The sequence below is a fragment of the Balaenoptera physalus genome, assembly GCF_965194825.1.
Source record: "Balaenoptera physalus genome assembly, chromosome: X".
NCBI lineage: Eukaryota > Metazoa > Chordata > Mammalia > Artiodactyla > Balaenopteridae > Balaenoptera > Balaenoptera physalus.
The window spans coordinates 121,075,620-121,089,759 of record NC_138903.1 but is presented as its reverse complement, the minus strand read 5'-3'; the positions used below and the strand labels follow the sequence as shown (position 1 = coordinate 121,089,759).

General features: G+C 39.4%; 1 pseudogene across 1 annotated transcript; it reads left to right on the top strand.

The window, feature by feature from the left end:
• Positions 1–2,457: 2,457 nt before the first annotated feature.
• LOC309652024 (small ribosomal subunit protein eS27-like pseudogene) lies at positions 2,458–12,945 on the top strand (annotated as a pseudogene). The gene has a single exon. The product of its transcript is annotated as a small ribosomal subunit protein eS27-like pseudogene (transcript).
• The last annotated feature ends 1,195 nt before the right edge of the window (positions 12,946–14,140 follow it).

Here is a 14,140-nt window from a genome sequence, read left to right as displayed (position 1 = left end):
TCTTACCGAGGAGGAAATTGGCACTCTGAAATCTTGAATACTTGGTCCAGTGTCATATAGCTTAACTAATAAACCCAGATGAAAATTCAGGCTTGCCTGACTCCAAAGATACTGTTCTTTCTTACACGTCAACTTGCTTCTATCCGTCTTTCTCATTGTTCATTAACCTCCCAGTAGAAGTGCCCTGGCTGTTCTCATTTTGACGTTAAAGTTACCATTTGAAACATCAGTTGCTGGTATCAGTGGGAGGACATCCAGTGGGGGTCTAAGTTCCTGGGCATAAGAGCCCCATTCGTGGTTCATAATGCTCTTATAGCCACAAGGAGGCAGATGCAGTCATTCCACACAACATCTACTTTGCTATCACCTCTTGAAAGTAGGCACTTAATGCAAGTGTTTGTCAGAACTTTCTAAAGAAATTTACATAACCTTTATGAAGCTCATCTACCTATTGGCCAGTCTGGACACAAAGTCACAGTCAAAGAAAGAATATTCTGAACATCAAGAAAAAGATGTAAAAAACAATGTAATTAGCATTATAGATGTTGTCTCAGAAGGATCCAAAGGTCCCCATTCCAATCTCAGTGTATGTCACACCTTCATGAAGTTCTTTCTAAAACTTCTTCCTCCCTGTCTTTCTCTCTCAATTGCTTACCCCCAGTGCAGAGTCCCCAAACTCTCTCATTTTTCTTTCTCAACCTCTCCAATACCTTCCCCAAACCTAGCCTGTGCTGCTGACTCTGGTCTTGTTCTTTCCTCTCATCTTCAGGATTTATTCATCTCTTTCTTGCCAGTACCTTTCTGCTCTGTCCAATGTAAATCCTTCAAGTGGTCTCAGTGGTCAGGATGGCAGAAAAAGGATCTTTACAAATCAGGATGAGCAGGAGATGACCTGAAAGTCTAAATGTTTTCATTTAGGTAGTAGTTCATTTTTTTCCTTCACATTTATTTTTCTGTGTCCATTTCAAAATTCTTTCAACTTAAAGTAGTAACAGTATCCAAAGTGATCAGTAGTTTGTTTTCCGTTTCCTCTTCTTGGCAGAGTCTGTTAGTACTCATGGACAGCCCCGAGCTACCCTACACTTGTCAGCATCCCTTTGCAGCTGGATTGGCCATGGACTAGTTCTAGTCTGTGGAGTTTGAGTGGAAATGACATGTGTCACTTGTGCACCTAGATGGGTGAGTATCCAGTTTGCCTTTTCCAAGCTCTTTCCCCTGTTTGCTGTCTGGATAACACTAGTGTGACCTTGAAGCCACCAGATGGAAGCACTCTGAGTCCTTGAGTCACTGCCTGGAAGAGAATTAATCCACATTCGACTGTAATGTGAGTGAGAAATAAACCGTTGTTGCATTGTTTGTCTTAGTAGCTAGTGCTAATTAAGCTAATATATTATTTTTTATATTTTAATTAAACTTATTAATAAGTTTGTAATTGTAATGAAGTCCACTTTATCAATCTTTTCATCTATAGTTAGTACTCTTTATGCTCTAAGAAATTTTTGCCTAACCCAAGGTCATGGAGGCATTTTCTGATACTTTATTTTAGAAGTTTTATTGTTTTGCCTTTTACGTTTAGGTCTACTATCTATCTCAAGTTAATTTTTGTATACAATTTGAGGGTCATGGTTAATTTTCCATATGGATATGCAATTAACCCAGCACCATATATTGAAAAGATCATCCCTCTCTCCCTGGGTTTCAGTAGCTCCTTCACTGAGTATCACATGTAGCAGACAGTCTCTAAAATGGCTCCATGGATCCCCACATTATTTTTTTTTCTTTTTTTTCTTTTTTTGGCTGCACCACGTGGCATGCGGGATCTTAGTTCCCTGACCAGGGATTGAACCCGTGTCCTCAGCAGTGAAAGCCCGGCATCCTAACTACTGGACTGCCAGGGAATTCCCAGTGACTCACTTCTCATGAACAGTATATGGCAAAAGTGACTGGAGTCTCTGTGATTAGGTTACAATAGACCACGACTTCCATTTACTCTCTCTTTCTCTCCCTCTTCAGTAAAGAATTTTGTATTCTCGCCTTGTAATCTGGTGTGCGCTGTGCTGAGGTTGGAGGGAAGGGAGGTCATGGGTCTGCAAATGGTATAGTTTGGTTGATATTGCTCAGAAGAAGATGGTGCTGGAAAGGCATCCCCCTGACAGTTGGATTATTAGGGGGTGCCTCTACTGGTTACCTGCAGGAGAAGACATCACAAACAAGTGCTCAGGTGCAAGAGACAATCAAACCGAGTCCCCTGGTGCTGCGCTAGGTTGGCAAGGATGCCTTTTATGTCAAAAAGGGGAGAGCCTACCACATCTGGGTTACATGACAGGAAGCCAAATTTATTCAGCTTTTGTTATCTGGAGTTAACCTTCTGTCAATAGTATTACTACATATAAAATAGACTTCTTTTTTCTGTTTTTATAAGATTCTGCTTAAGAAAAATCTGAGGTATCAAATTTCATTTTCCAGCAGCGTCAGTTTACTGCAAGATAAAATGTAAATCAAATAAATATTTCTTTGGCCCTATCCCTCTCATCCCTCCTCCCATCTGGACACAAGACATATATTTAGAATATCAGCGAGAGAGATGGGTGGGCGGGGCTTGCGAAAGAATCAACATGCCTTTAGCTAGAGACTTACTACATTCATCGTTGGAAGAGGAAGAGAAAAAACATAAAAAGAAATGGCTCGTTCAAAGTCCAAATTCTTATTTTATGGATGGAAAATGTCCAGGTTGCTGCAGGATTGCCAGGGTTTGTAGCCATGCCCACATGGTGGTGCTTTGTGTAGGTTGTTCAACAGAGTTGTGCCAGCTGATGGGAGGAAAGGCCAGGCTCACAGAAGGGTGTTCATGTAGAAGAAAGCAACACTAATGATCCCCACAACTTCCTGAATTGGGGTGATATCGCAGAAAGCCTTGTTGGTTGCGTAATTCTAGTTACTCCATCAAGATAAGGTAATGATGTTTAATTTTGTAAGGTATACAACACTGATCTCCTGTTTTGGTGTCAGCTTGTCAATACTTTTTGATTATGGGCAAAAGCCAAGAACATAAATTTTCAGAGTCCAGAGAACATGCCGCTTTTCTTCCTGATAAGTAAGCTAGTCCGCTGCTGCTTCACCTTTCTCCTGATTTAAGAACAAGGTTCCAAACACCAGGGGCACAAGTCACAGTGGTGGCTGGAGTGTGGCTGACTTTATCATGGGGAAATTTCAATCAAACCAGTTCCTCGCATTTTATTTCACAATTTCCCGGGGTCCCAGGAATTCCCCAGTCCTCTAATTCTGCCAGGAGGAGCAGAAGGTATTTTTCAGTCTCCGTTTTGCCGTTTATTCAACTAATGCGCTTGGGCGCATCCTTAGCCTCATCCTCTTCACCGGGCACGTGCCGCTGCTCACAGACAGAGTGCTGGGCTCCCAGGTTCCATCAGAGTCTGTACAAAGGGGGGGGGTCACATGAAAAAGAAGGGCGAGGTTCAGTTAGTCTCTTTGGGCTGGGTTATGTCTTTCTTGCGAAGGATTGCCAGGGAGGGGAAAGCACTAGGGAGGGACTTTGCCGCTTCAGGCGAAAGCAAAATAGAGCAATTCCACTTCCATTTCCTGGGAGCATGGCACGATCCCGAGCCCCTTACATCCTGTCATTTAATCCTCACTACAACTCTGTGAGGCAGATACTATTATTTCAGATAAGAAACTGGGTTAGACACAGAGAGATTAAGAACTGGTATGAAATTCCATAGTTAGTAAGTAGTAAATCCAGGGTTTGAACCCAAGTCTGTCTGATTCCAAGGTCCATTCCCATAACTCATGTGACACTGAGTTGTTACAGTAATACGATGTTCAAGGGAGCAAACGGTAGTACATTTCACAGTGGGAAAATATGCAGCCGTTACAAAAATGATAAAAATATGGAAAGGTATCCAATATATATTTTTAAAATTTATATATTAAAAATGCCCAACAATCACCTACTACGTGTCAGCCGCAGTTCTAGGTGCCAGGGAATACAAATACCCTGCCCTCACGGAGCTTGTCACTGGAAGGTTCGGCTCGGGCAATAAACTAGCACCAACGCTGTCATTACTGCTTGCAGTAAGTGCGGTGAATAAAATGAAATGGAGCTCTGGGATTGGAGGGGTTGTTTCAGCTTGGGTGGAGCGGGAAGGCCTCTCCAAGGAGGTGAGATCTAAGTGACGAGAAGAAGGCAATCATTGTGCATTTCAGGGGGTGGGGGTACATCAAGTACAAGCGCACCGAGAAGGGGAGAGCACGTATGTTGCTGGGACAGAAAGAAGGGAACTGGGGCTCAGGCGTTGTGGGCAGACTGGGGGCAGCAGTGGGAGAGTGGTAGGAGATTTGAGGGGCTAGCAGGGGCCAGATCATACAGGACCCGGCAGGCCACATTAAGGAGTTTGGATTTTATTTTTAGCGCTGTGGAAAACCAGTGCTGTGTTGTAAGTAGGGGAGGAATATGATCTGGCTGCTTCGTAAGGACTGAAATGTGACAGCGCAAGAAGGGCAGCAAAGAGAAGCATTAAAGGCTATAGTGGGTGATGGCCAAAGGAGGTTGGCGAATATTCTTCCCTAAAAGCAATTATAGACTGGGACCAAACTGACAAGACACCTGTCTCTGGACCGTGGAAATCGACAAAGGGCATATAATAAACTGAGAATTGTTTCTTTAAGAAGAACTACTGAACCTCAGGTGAGAACAGTAGGAATTTGACGCTTTTTAGTCTGGGCTACTCCTATCTCCCCTCCATCTATCAGCACAGCCGCTCTATTATGGTAGGACAAGCTGTACAAGCAACAACTTTGCTGCCAGAGGTGGCTGACTTGGTTTGCAGTGCAGCAGAAAAAACCCCGTGCTCCTAGGAATTGTAGGAAACAGAGCCGATCTTGGTGACAAATGAATGGAGGAAGGACAGTGTCACAGCCTGCCTAGCTAGACTGACAGACTAGCCTTCAACTTAACCGGAAAATCCACAAAATGAGACAACCATGGGGGACCTTGCTTAGCACCCACGTGTCTGTGGCAGTCTAGAAGGCCGTGTACATGCTCAAAGCTGCCCGAATGCTGAGAGAGCAGAGAGAGTCCTTGCTCTCCTTAAGTTCCTGGTCGAATGTGAGGCTTTGCGTGTGACGGAGGAGACATGAGAGGGCCTGGTAGAAAGTAGAAGCTGAGACATACTTGTAAACTGCCTGAACTTTGTATGTAACCTCCAACCCACACAGAAATCCATCCACAAGAGGTGGAAGACTTACCGTCTCAAGATTTTTTTTTTTAACATCTTTATTGGAGTATAATTGCTTTACAATGTTGTGTTAGTTTCTGCTGTATAACAAAGTGAATCAGCTATTTGTATACATATAATCCCAAATCCCCTCCCTCTTGCGTCCACGTCTCAAGATTTTTAAGCACAACTTCTAACCAGTCATTGGCTGCTCACAAAGATATGCTGACACAGGGGTGACCCCTAAGAGACAGGCTTAAAAATTAAAAACATAGAATTTTTTTAAACCTGAGCGAAAACATTAGTGGCTACATGCTTTAGGGACAACAGACTTTACTCAATGAATCTAGAAAATCTGTTAACTAACTAAGTAACTAATAAAACACAGCCAACAACAGCCTCCAGGGAATCAACTTACAGTTCCTACACTTCTGTTGAAAATATCCAGTTTTCCACAAAAAATTATGAGACATTCAGAGAAACGGCATTCAGGAAAAAAGCAGCCAAAGAGGCCGACTCTGAGTTGGCTAAGATGTTGGATTTAGCACAAAAAACTTCAAAGCCACTGTTATAAAAATGTTCAAAGAACTAAAAGAAATGGTGTTTAAATGATTAAAATATGGTATAACGGAAGTAACTCATCAAACAGAGAAACTGGGATCCTCATACATTGGTGGTGAGGATGTAAAAGTGGTCCAATTACTTTAGAACCAGCTCGTCGATTTCTTAACATATGACTCAGCAATTTCACTCGTAGAAACCTGCCAAAGATAAACGAAAACATGTGCCCACACAAACATAGGCGTTCAAATGTTCATACCAGCATTATTCATAATGTCCAAAAGACCAAACGACCATCAATACACACATAGTACATAAAATGTGGCATATCTAGTCAATGGAATATTATTCGCAATTATTATATGCAACAACATAGCTGAACCTGAAAAACATTGTGATAAGCGAAAGAAGCCAGGCACAAAAAAGCTCCTACATTTTGTACCATTCCCTTTATTAAAATGCCACTAAAAGGCGTATTTACGGAGACGTGAAGCAAATCAGTGGTTGCCTAGGGCTAGGAGTGGGAGCCTGGATTAATTGTAAACATATAGGAGCAAACTTTGCGGTGAGGGAAATGTTCTAAAACTGGATTGTGGTTCAGATGGCAAAAGTCTATAACTTTACAAAAAAGTCAATTTTAATGCTTACAATAGATGAATTTTGTATTATGCAAATTATCCTGCCCTAGAAGTGTTAAAACTTAAATAAACATTTTTATAAAGGCTGACAGAGGCCCAGTCTGGGAAGCACATTTGTCCTAATGCACCGGAGACACCAGGGCAGGCGGGAGGCACCCAGTCAACGGCAAATGGCCAGATCTTGGAAACCTCTTTATCGTCATAGTTAAAAATGTCTTTACCCCCTACCCAGAGACACCAGAGCAGTTGCGGGCGTCAGTAAGGGAATCTCAACATACCCTTCCCTTCCCCCACTGGGAACACCTTTTAACCTGACCTTATGAAACCCTCAGTCATCAGCAGCAGGAAACACAGGAAGCCCCGGGGGCACCAGATAAATGAAGTCGACCAACATAACACCACAGCGTCTCTGAAAACAAACTGCCATTGGAACCACAGCCCACAAAATTAGGTCAAGACCTGTATGCTAAACTAAAACAGGGTGAATGCCTGCTTAAATAAAAGAATTATATAGTTCTCAGAGTCCTAAATTAATGAACAAAATGTCCACGATACACTTGAAAACCACCCATCATAACAAGAACCGGAAAATCACAACTTGAATGAGGAAAAGCAATCAACTGATGCCAACACTGCGATGAATCAGATGTTGGAATTATCTGACAAGGATTTCAAAGCAGCTATCATAAAAATGCTTCTGCAATCAATTACAAATTCTCTTGAAATAAATGAAAAAATAGAAGATCTCAGCAAAAAGTAGAAGTCATAAAAAATAACCAAATGAAAATTATAGAACTGAAAATTCCAATAACTGAAATAAATAACTTGCTGAATGGGTTTAATAGTAGATTGGAGATGACAGAGGACATAAACTTGAGGACAGAATCATAGCAGCCACCCATTTCGAACAACAGAGAGAAAATAGACTGAAAAGAAACAGAGCCCGAGGGACTTGTGGGATAATAAAATATCCCAATGTTTGTATAATCAGTGCCTCAAAAGGATAGGCGATAGGGAGGCTGAAAGAGTATTTGAAGAAACAATGGCTGCAAAGTTCTAATTTGGCAAAAGACACAAAGCTACAGGCCCAAGAAGCTGAGTGAACCATAAATAGGAAAATCAAAGAAAGATGCTAAGACACATCATAATTAAACTTTTGAAAAATAAAGACAAAGAAAAAAATCTCAAAAGCAGCCTGAGAGCAATGACATATTACCTATAGGGGCACACCAATTCAAAAATGTATTTCTCATCTGAAAACATAGAGGCCAGAAGTGACACAACATTTTTCAAATGCTGAGAGAAAAGAATTGTCAACAGCAAATCCTGTTTCAGGTATCCTTCAGGAATGAAGAAAAAACAAAAACATTTTCAGGCAAGGGAAAACTAAAAGAATTTTTCACTAGCAGACATGCCATTAAATATTGGCTAAAGGAAATTCTTCAAACAGGAAGATAATGATAAAAGAACGAAATTTGAAGCATCAGGAAGGAAGAAGGAACAATGGAAAGAGCAGAAATATGGGTACATATAGTAAACTATTTTCCTCAGGAGTTTTATAAAGCATTATTAGTGATTAAATACAATATAATAACACCATCTAATACTCAAAATAATGATATTTAAAAGTGGGGAGGGTAGAGAGACCTAAACGAGAGTGAGGTTTCCACATTTGAAATGGTAAAAAGTTTATACCAGTAAGCTTTTATAAGGCACATATTTATATTGTAATACACCAAGCAACTACTACACTTGTGTAGTGAAAACTACACAAAGACTCAAAAACACTTAATGAATCAAGATGGGATTAAAAAAATGTCTAACTGGCCCACAGGAAGGCAAGAAAAGAGGAACAGAGGAATGGGAACCAGAAGGATTAAAAAAAGAAAACAAATAATAAAACAACAAATTCAAGTGCTAATATATCCATAATTACATGAAATATAAAGGGTGTAAATACAACAATTAAAAGACAAAGATTACACAAGTAAAAAAACATGACACAAATATATATTCCTTACAAAACTTTAATGCTTTTCTAGTTTCTTGATGTAGGAAATTAGGTTTTTTTGATTTGAGACCTATGCTTATTTCTAATGTAAGCATTTAGTGGCTTAAATTCCTTCTCAACACTGTTTTTGAATGTCATAAGTAAATTCAATGGCATAAATAAGTTGAAAGTAAAAGGATGGAAAAAGATGTAAATTGCAAATATTAACTTTAAAAAGCAGGTGTGGCTATAGTAATATCTGATAAAATAGACTTCTGATTTAAAAAATCACTACAGGGAATTCTGTGGCAGTCCAGTGGTTAAGACTATGCTTTTCCACTGCAGGGAGCACAGATTCGATCCCTGGTCAGGGAACTAAGATCGTGCAAGCCGCGTGGCATGGCCAAAAATAAATAAGTTCAATAAATAAATAAATAAATAATAATCACTACAAAGAGGGACATTAGGATCAATCAGTGAGGAAAATATTACAGTCCTAAAGGTGTGCATACCCAAAATCAGAGTCTCAAAATATATGAAGCAAAAACTGATGGAGTTGAAAATAGAAATAGGCAAATCCACAATTACAGTTGGGAACTTTAAAACCTCCACTCTCAGCAACAGATAGAACTTCCTCACAGAAAATCAACAAAGATATAAAAGATTTGAGCAATGCTATAAACCAATCAGGATCAAATTGACATATACAGAAGATTCTGTCCAACAACAACAGAATGCACATTTTTTTCAAGCATATGGAAAGGGAAAGGCCCTATGATAGATAAAACAATATTGACAAAGAATAAAGTGGGAGGAATCGCTCTACCTGATAATAAGGCTTACTCTATAGCTACAGTAATCGAGACAGTGTTGTATTGGTGGGTAGAGGGCTAAACACATTGGTCAATGGGATAGAATCAAGAATCCAGAAATAGACCCTCACAAATCTGCTCAGTTGCTTTTAACAAATGTACAAGAGTAATTCAGTGGAGGGATAGCCTTCTCAACAAGCAGTGCTGGAGCAATTGGACATCCACAGGCAAAAAACAACAACAACAAAAAACTTTCACCTAAACGTCATACTTTATACAGAAATTATCACAAAACGGATCACAGACCTAAATGTAAAACATAGAACTATAAAAGCTTTAGAAAGAACATAGGAGACAATATTTAGGAACCTGGGCTAGGCAAAGAGTTCTTAGACTTGACACCAAAAGCATGATCCATAAAAGGAAAAATATAAAAATTTAACCTCATCAAAATTAAAAACTTTTGTTCTGTGAAAGTCTGTGTGAAGAGGATAAACTATGGATTGGGAGAGAATATTTGCAAACAACATATCTGACAAAGGACTAGTATCAAGAATATATAAAGAGCTCTCAAGACTCAGCAGTAAAACAAAAAAACAAAAAATCCAGTTATAAAATGACCGAGAGACAGCATGGAGAGACATTTCACCAAAGTGGATATACAGATAGCAAATAAGCACATGAAAAGATATCCAACATCATTAGCCATCAGGGAAATACAAATTAAAACCAAAATGAAACATCACTACACATCTATCAGAATGGCTAAAATCAAAAACAGTGATAACACCAAATGATGATGAGGATTCAGAGAAACTGGCTCACTCCTACGTTGGTGTGCAAACGCAAAATGGTACAACCACTTTGGAAACTAGTTTCGCAGAGTCTTTCAAAAGTAAACATGCAATTATCATATAACCCACCAAGGGCACCCTTGGTCATTTATCCCAGAGAACTGGAAATTTATGTTCACACAAAAACCTGTACACACATGTTCATAGCATCTTTATTCTTAATAGGCAAAAACTGGGAACAGCTCAGATGTCCTTCAACAAGTGATGGTTAAAGAAACTGTGGTATATCCATACCACGGACTACTCCTCAAGAGTTAAAAGGAATAAACTATTGAAACACACAACAATGTGGATGAACCCCTAGGAAATTACACTGAGTGGAAAAAAAGCCAATCCCCAAAAGTTAAAAAAGCATGATTCCATTTCTATAGCATTTAAAAAAATTTATTTATTTATTTATTTATTTTTGGCTGCACTGGGTCTTTGTTGCTGTGTGCGGGCTTTCTCTAGTTGTGGCGAGCGGGGGCTACTCTTTGTTGTGGTGCATGGGCTTCTCATTGCGGTGGCTTCTCTTGTTGTGGAGCACAGGCTCTAGGCGCATGGGCTTCAGTAGTTGTGGCATGCAGGCTCAGTAGTTGTGGCTCACTGGCTGTAGAGCGCAGGCTCAGTAGTTGTGGCGCATGGGCTTAGTTGCTCCACGGCATGTGGGATCTTCCCGGACCAGGGATCGAACCCATGTCCCCTGCATTGGCAGGCAGATTCTTAACCACTGCGCCACCAGGGAAGTCCCTCTATAGCATTTTTGAAAGGACAAAATTTTAGAAATGAAGGAAAGATTAATGGTTGCCAGGAATTAGGGACAGGAGAGCAGGCAGCAGGAGGGAAGTGGGTGTGGTTATAAAATGGCAACAGGAGGGATCTTTGTGTCCTTGGAACTATTCAGTATTTTGCCTTTTGTTATGGATGCACAAACTTACACAGAAAGAAAAAAAAAGTGTAGCACTAAACACAACACGTACACACACATACACACAAATGGGAACCATTAAAACTGGGGAATCAGAATAAGATTGGTGAATTATATTAATGTCAATAGCCTGGTTTATAGTTTTGTAACATGTTGCCATTTGGGTAAACTGGGCAAGGTGAGCAAGCCATCTCTCTGTATTTCTTACAACTGCCTGGAATCTTCAGTTATCTCGATAAGAATTTCAATTAAACGTGCTACAGCAGAAATCTAGAGAAGAGATGAGGAAATTGGACTTAGGTGATGATGGAGCTCTTGCCAGGGTGTTATTCAGTGAAAAGAAACAAGGTCCAGGATAGCTTGTGTGGTGTGTTCCCACTTACGATTTAAAAGGATGCATCTATATATATTTGTATATCAACATTGAAAATTACTGGAAGGGGACATAGGAAATTGTTGAAATAGTGGCCACTGGAAAGTCTAGCATGGGAGGAGACCCACTTTTCAAAATAGGCCCTTTTGTGGTACTTTATTTATTTGTTTTTAATTGAAGTATAGTTGATTTACAATGTTGTGCCAGTCTTTGCTGTACAGCCAAGTGGATAAACAACAAGGTCCTTTATTTTTCTTTTAACCATGTGCCTATATTGCTTGTGTTAATTTATACTAAAAAATACATAGAAATGAGAATATCTTACATGAAATATAAACTTCAGTGTTTTTAAATATGAATTTTTATATTCAATGCTGTCATAATTATTACAGAGAATCTGTGGGGAAAATCTCACAGGGGGAAAACAAATTTGCTAGTTTTGTTGGAGGAGGAAGCTTTCATCAAAAAATGATTGCCATTGTTCTGATACTCCTGAACCCCTAGACTCCAGGCCAGAGCCAGTTGCAGAGGAAGCTATCACAGGGGAGTGGGATGAGTTCTGGTATCAGCTTGATGGTAGTTTAAAAAAACAAAGGTTCCTGAAGGCACTGTATTTTGATGTCGAACTGTATGGAAGAAATAGTTCTTTGTGCTAGTATTTTGCCATTTAATCCTGATCACTGATCACATTTTAAGTCTGTTCATGAAAACTGGCATGCATAATTTCAAAGTTTATATCCTAAATGCTCGCTTGTAAATATCAAGAATGTTGGCAGTAGTTGGTGTCTAATATTTCCTACAGCCCACCAGCAGGGAAGAGAGGAACTGATGGGCAGATTATAATAAATCAGCTGGGCCTAAGTCTGGGCGTGTCAGAACTCCTGAAAAGGCTGATCCATTCTGACTAAATGAGGAACAGCTAGGGAACAAGTCTGCGGTACAATTAATTGATGTATAAATTCTCTGAGACCTTTTGAGCTAAATGTAAGCCTCAGCCACATACAGAGGCAAGACTGCGCAAACAACGGAATCTGTGTAAACAGCAAAGGTAGTGGGTCACACTTAGGTTACCTTGGGCTAATGTAATTTTGAAAATGTTTGGGTTTTTTTGACACTGATGAGAGATCTCTGATAAATCACTGCTCCACAGCAACATTTTCATCATAAAACCGATCTGTTTATGCCGTTATTTTTATTTTTACATCCTGCTCTATGTCTTAAGAAGGCGTTGACAAGCAGCTGTTTAAAACAGCTGGAACAGCTTTTAAAACACATACTCTGGGGCTTCCCTGGTGGCACAGTGGTTGAGAATCTGCCTGCCAATGCAGAGGACACGGGTTCGAGCCCTGGTCTGGGAAGATCCCACATGCCGTGGAGCAGCTGGGCCCGTGAGCCACAATTACTGAGCCTGCGCATCTGGAGCCTGTGCTCCGCAACAATAGTGAGAGGCCTGTGCACCGCGATGAAGAGTGGCCCCCGCTTGCCACAACTAGAGAAAGCCCTCGCACAGAAACAAAGACCCAACACAGACATAAATAAATAAATTAAAAAAAAAAAAAAAAAAAAAAAAAAAAAAAAAAAAAAACACATACTCTGGGCCTCTGGCTCCCTCTTCACAGACCTCAAGGCCTGGAAGGCATCACTTTGCACTGACAGTGAAGTATCTCAAATAACTTTTGAGTTTGAGCAACAAGTTGAATGATGGTGCTGGTGGATTTTCACTGGTGAATATTTAAAGAAGAAATGCCACTAATCATGCACAAACCTGTTTATAAAATGGAGGAGGAAGTACACTTCATACATTTTTTTATGAAGCAGCAAAACCTTGATGCCAAAATGTTGCAAAGTAATTGGTTTGAAGAGAACTGCAAATCAATATACTTTGTGTACATAGATGCAAAAATCCTTAACGAAATATATAGTAGAAACCAGCAATATATTAAAAGAATAAAGGGAAAAGGGGGAAAAGTATGATCATGTCAATAGAGTAAGAAGATTTTGACAAAATCCAACACCTGTTCATGATAAACAACAACAACAAAACCTCAGCAGACTGGATACAGAAAAAGCTACAGGTTTCATGATATTTATTGATGAAATGCAAATACTTTCCCCTAAATTTAGAATTAGGCACGGATGCCCAGTCTCACCGCTTCCATTGAACATTGTTCTGGAAATCCTAGCAAGTGCAATAAGGTAAAGTAAAGGCATAAATATTAGAAAGGAAAATTTAAAAGCACCTGTATTTGCATACAACATGATTGTTTATGTAGAAAATTCTAAGGAATCTGCAAAATCATTCTTCAAACAAATAAGTGAGTCTACCAAGTTGACATGACTCAATTTACAAAAAGAGTAGTGTATATTTATAGTGACCCAAAACATTTGGGAAAAAATTTAAGCAAACAATTCTATTTACAACAGCATCAAAACTATAACATAATTTAGGAAAAATATAACAGATGTACGTGAGCTCTACTTTGAAGAGTGTAAAAATTGCTGGATAAAGACTAAATATTATTAAGATGTTCATTCTCCCCAAATTAATTGCTACATCATAAAATAAAATCCTGGAAACTTCTTTTGTAAAAATTTACAAGCTGTTTCTACAGATTTCCCCATTTTTACTGATGTATAGTTGACAAAAATTATATATATTTAAGGTATATGACGATATTTTGATATACATAATACATTTGAAATAATAGCCAAAATCAAGCTAATTAACATATTATCTCACATAGTTACTTCTTCCTTCCTCCCTCCCTCCCTCC